This window comes from Chelonoidis abingdonii, chromosome 14 (genome assembly GCF_003597395.2).
Source record: "Chelonoidis abingdonii isolate Lonesome George chromosome 14, CheloAbing_2.0, whole genome shotgun sequence".
Taxonomy (NCBI): Eukaryota; Metazoa; Chordata; order Testudines; family Testudinidae; genus Chelonoidis; species Chelonoidis abingdonii.
Window position 1 is genome coordinate 28,376,531 of NC_133782.1, and position 5,975 is coordinate 28,382,505.

Consider the following 5,975-nt stretch of genomic DNA (forward strand, 5'->3'; position numbering starts at 1 on the left):
TAGCAGCCAGAGTGTGTCTGGGGGAGCAATGCCCATGGTGGGGAGGTGTGGGCAGGGCACCCATGTCACTTAGAGATACCATGCCCTTGAGACTCACTACACACCTCTCACAGTTATTGTTTCAGGCTCACTACAAACTCTGACACTTGTTATTGCATCAGTTATACTCGAGTCAAGTTTCCAAACATTTCTTCCCAACCCTGAGAACTAGAAACTTCCTTTTTGTTTTTAAAAGAAGGTTCAGTGGTCCAATTTGCTGACACAAAAGTCTGTGGGAAGCAAATTTCAGGACTCTCACAAGAAGGAGCTAATTGAAGGCATAGTCACCTAGGGCCCAGTCCAACCAACACCCATTAATGTCTCCCAGCGACCGTAGTGAGTGGTGCAGCAGGTCCCCCAGTCTGTCAAGGTGGTGCTAGAAGGCTGCTAGTCCTAGGCTTGGGAGGTAAGTCAGGAGTGCATGGTCTGTGGCGTACAGTCATTGTGGTGGGACTAAGGAGTGGCACAGTGAATGGAGGGGTCCAGGGCATTGCTGATGGCTTCACTTTTCATTTAGTTGCTTTTCTGAGCTTGTGTCAGGTAAGTTGTATATGAGCAGCAACCCTTATCTCTGTAAAATAAAGGTTTCTGTGAAGTCATTTCCTTGCAGAACTAGTCACAAACAGTAAAGAATTTTTGTGGAAAAAGGAGAAAAAAGTAAAATATAGATATTTGTGTTGTGCAGGTTTGGAAAAGGCCAATTTCAAGAGCATTTCTGTAGTAGGTTTGTCTGCCCCTCTTCCCCCCCACCCCAACATTGTTTCCTTTCTATATTTTGCCAGAGAAAAGGGAGCACAGGGGAGGCAAAGGGAGCAGAAAAAGATTTTTAAAAATTGTATGAAATGGCATTAAAATTAGCTTGATCCCCAAGGTTTTTAAAAACTGTTTAAGCAATAGGCTCCACTCTGCATCCAGAGCTGTATACCATCTGCATCACTCTTCTTCCACTCCCCACACATCTACCCTCTTCTGTATCATCCTAAAAACCATCAATCATTTTTTATTAAAAATTTTGATTAAAAGTGCTACAGTTTTGGTATAAAACAAAATTCTCTGATAACGTCAAAAGAAGTGAATTTTTTTTCTTCTTTGTAAAGGTCAAATTTTCAATGAATAAAAAATCCAAAAAAAAAAAACCCCCCAAATTTTTCATTTGAAAAATTCCAGCCTGTTCTACTCACAGCTAATGGAGATATTTGTTTGATTGTGAGCATGGGGGAAATGCAGATGGAATACTACACGGGCCTTGGTAGCAACTCCATAGTTAAATCAACACAGATGTTCAAAAGTGACATTTTAAAGAACTGTAATTTAATAACTTTGTCAGAAAATTCAAACACACCAATCTTTAGAATTTCAAGTACCTTCTTTAAAACAAAAATTTAAGACAGAACATGCTAAAGGGCCCATTATCTTCAAAGGTGGCCTAGAGATGAGATTTCAGTGAGTTTAAATTGGGATGAACAGTGGAAGAATCAGCTTCTCTCTTTTCAAGACCATTCTGGACAAAACCATGTCTGACATGGGAGGCTGAATTTCTTAAAGGACCCATTTAAAAAAAAATTAAAATTTAAGTCTGGGTGGAACTGAGTTTCGATGGGACTTTTGCTCCTGAGTCAAAGCATTTTGGAAAGCTCTCGTTCTCACTCAATGAATTCACTTGTAAACTCCCTGCACATCCACTCTGGACTCCAAGAGGAAATGCTGTCAGTGGGGGTGGGGAGGAGAGCTACATTGCATTCTTCCTACCTAGCAAAAAGACTGCAGGGCAAAATTCAACTAAATCTTAATAGGCAAGACAGAAAACCTTCATAATTAGGATGGTGTGTACAGGCTCCTGTTCAGGCCAAGGCTCTGTTGTGCTAGCTGCTGTACTTACACATAGTAAGAGAGTTCTTCCCATGAAGTGTTTACAATCTAGATGAACAAAGGGCTGGTCTACACTAGAAAGCTAGGTTGACTTAGCTATGTCACTCCAGGAGGTGAAAAAATTAACATCTCAACTGATATACTGAAGCCAACCTAAGCCCTAGCTTACACAGTGCTAGGTCAATGGAAGGATCCTTCCTACCAGCTCAGAGACGATTTACCTCTTCTGTCATGGTAAGCGTCTACGCTACATTGGTGCTGCTGTAGCATTTCTAGTGAAGACGGACCCTAGTGTAGACACACCCAAAGGTAGGAGACCCCAATTGTCTGGTTTTGTGCTATCAGAGAGAGTAAGAGCTGCTGAGTGGCTTAAACCAGTGGTTCTCAATCAGGGATGTGGGTACACAGATCTTCTAGGGGGTACCAGACATCAACTCATCTAGATATTTGCCTCGTTTAACAGGCTACATAAAAAGCACTAGCTAAGTCAGTGCAACCTAAGATTTCATAAGAATGGCCATACTGGGCCGGACCAAAGGTCCATCTAGCCCAGTATCTTGTCTTCCAACAGTGGCCAATGCCAGGTGCCCCAGAGGGAACGAACAGAACAGGTAATGATCAAGTGATCCATCCCATCACCCACTCCCCGCTTCTGGCAAACAGAGGCTAAGGACACCATACAGACAATGACTTGTTTATACTGCTCTGAATACTATACACTGAAATGTAAATATAATATTTATATTCCAATTGATTGATTGATTATAGGGTAAAAATGAGAAAGTCAGCAATTTTCAGTAACAGTGTGCTGTGACACTTGTATTTTTGTTGGATTTTGTAAGCAAATCGTTTTTAAGTGAGGTGAAACTTGGGGGTCCTCAAGGCAAATCAGCCTCCTGAAAGAGGGATAGTAGTATGGAAAGGTTGAGAGCCACTTCCTTAAACCACAAAACCATCCTTCCTCCCCAAACCCAAACCCCCTAACACACTAACAGGTCTGAAACATGCCCATTCTTCCCACGCGGGGGAGGAAGGGAAACATTTTAAATCCCCCCAAATATGACTGATTTCTATCCATATAAAACTCGGAGCCTCAAACTGGTGCCAGGAGCAAAAGGTGAACCTTCCAGCATAAGCAGAGGAAGAGACCTCTGGGAGAGTCCCAAGGGAGCCAGAAAACTAGCAGACACGTGAAAGGACCTCAGACTCCACTCGAGCAGCCAACATGAGCACTTCAGAATGACATTTGAAAGTAGTTTCCCCAGTCAGTAGATGAAATGCCAGATAAACACACCAAAGAATACTAGCTTTTGGCAAGCTCTGGGCTGACACGACAAAGCATGCCACCGATAATCCAGCTCGAGCTGAAACGTGGAGAATGAGAGAAAGGGCTAGGATGCGGAGCCTTGCATCGCTGGATCTGGAAAGCATCATTTCTAGGGCAGCAAGCCAGTTCCGGGCTGTGATGCACATTTCTATGTGAAAAATAGATCAGGGAAGCAGTTTATTGACAATAAGGTTGAGTGTAAAATCTGAATGTGAGCTGGCTTTAGCGGGGGAGCAGCCTGCTAATGAACAGAATGAAATTTAATCATGGCGAAAAGGAAACCCAACTTTTTTTTTTTTTTTTAAAAAGCCACGAAAGCAGCAGAGACCTGCTGCTTCCATTCTCTCAGCAGGAGTGGTAATAAAGGGGTTTAACTATTACACTGATTAGTGGGATTACAGGCTCTCTGAAAAGAAACTCATTCCGAAAGGCAGACTAATTTCATAAATACTCGGCAACCGGGAGTTACAAAAAGCTGATCAGTTTTAATGATAGGCTGGGGTTTAAACATGCAGCTGCAAGGGATTAGTGAGAGCTGCAACTGTGAATGGAATCTCTGCTGATTCCATGACATCGCCACAGTAACTAACACACCCAAACGGAAGGGAAAATACATTAAAAGCCTCATTCCATAGAAATCACAATGGGGGAGCAGCACTGCATCATCTCCAGGTCACTGCAGAGCATAAGTCAGAGACTGAAGATGCTGAAGTGGCCTCCAGACTCTTGGCCTCAACTCTGGAACAACTAAAAGAGAGAGCAGCCTGAAACCCCCAAGGGTTTGCACTGATCCCACGTGGAAGCTGGGCCAGGACACTGGCAGCTTCACAGGAGGACTGCAGGCAAGATCAGTTAAGCTCAGAGTTAGGGTCCTTACTAGCCAGGCTTTAAGGAGCCCCCAGTAGCCAGGGCCACGTGGTGCAGTGCAGACCGCACGTGGCTATCACTTTGTTTGGGGCTCCGTGGCAGTAGAAGCCGAGTGACTTGTTACAGCCTCTGCGCTCCTTTCACACCCCAAAACATTCCTCCAAGTGCTGGCCTGGGGCAGGAAGGTGGATGCTGCAGCAAAGCCGCTGGGCAGAGAACCTCACGCTTCCCAGCAGGCTCTCTCTTTGTGCAGGTTTTCTCACAACTTTCCCAGGCTTCCTGGTGCCAGTCCAGACTATGTCTCTGTCAAGTCCCACACCACCTTTAAACTTAATGTGATCCTGAGCAGTTACTCAGGACTATAAATGCACACCTGAGGGGGCTGCACTCAGTGGTCACAGGTGAAGATAGCCCTGCACCCAGGGCATATTACAGCTCTACTTGACATCACTGGGTGACAGATGCTTGGCACCTCGGGGGAGGTGGGGGGGGGGTAAAATCAAGCCTCAAGTGTCAAATTAGGACCTCAAAACCTGAGACGAGCAAATGGAGAAGCCATTTGTGACTCACAAGCAGACAGTTGGGCCAGTGACAGAGCCAGAAATACAACTCCCAATCCTCTCTTCTACCAAACCACAGGCAGCTCTGGAAAGGGAAGAAGAGCTGCAGTTTGAAGGTAGGAAGGGATTGACGGTGGGAGGACATTGGTCAGGAGTGATAGAAAAATGGCATTCAGATTAGATTTTAAATGGAGATGTGCGAAGGCTCAAGGGGAGATTTTGCAGAGATTTATGCCACCCAAACACTGAAGAGACCCTGGCTTTAATTCTTAATTGAAACATTGAAATGTCAGGCTCTGCACTTGCTCAGACTGCAGCAATTAATAAAGCGAACGGAGGAAATGATCTCCCTCCCTCCTGGTCCTTTGCAATTAAATACATGGAAGGCTGGAATTAAAATTCCTTTGTTCATCTCAGTGATAAACACAGAAAAATTACATTTGGCTTCAAGCACATAAAGAGATTTCTGTTCCTCACTTACATCTAGTCAGGACCGGCACTAGGGGTTTTAGCGCCCTAGGCACACGGCAATTTCGCCGCCCCGTGCCCTGGTCCCACGGTTCCAGTGGAGCTGCCGCAGTGGTGCCTGCGGGAGGTCCACCGGAGCTGCGGGAGCAGCCGACCATCCGCAGGCACGACTGCGGCAGCTCCACCAGAGCCACCTGCCGCCCCCTCCGGCAAAATGCTGCCCACCAATAATCCTGGCGCCCTAGGTGATTGCCTAGGCTGCCTGAATGGAAGCGCCAGTCCTGCGTCCAGGAGAGCAGAACAAAGCAGGGTTAGCTCAGACAGAACACAGCCGATTCCTGGGCTCAAAGGTGGGGGTCTGCCCCTTGTGTGGCCAGACTCGGCATTGAGTGTCACAGCTCCAGCTGACACTCCACCCAGAGAAGTAAACCAGCCGGTTTTAGCCATTAGTCAGATTCTGATGGAACCTACCCTAGAAGCTCTTTTTAAGAAGCATGTGTACACTGCTTAGCACAAAGTGGTTGGTATTACAGAAGCACTTAGAGGCTCTTGCCAAGATCACTGTTCCATTGTGCATAGATATGGTGAGAGAGAGCCACCCCAAAGAGCTTACAATTTAAATAGGTTGAGTATTGGCACTGACTCCATGGGTGTTCTGGGGCTGGAGTACCCACGAGGAAAAATTGGTGGGTGCTCTGCACTCACCGGCAGCTCCCCACCCTGCCCCAGCTCACCTTCGCTCTGCCTCCTCCCCTGAGCATGCCGCATGCCCACTTTCCCCCCCTACGTCCCAATGCTTGCGCTGCAAAACAGCTGTTTCGCGGTGACAAGAGCTGGAGTTGGGG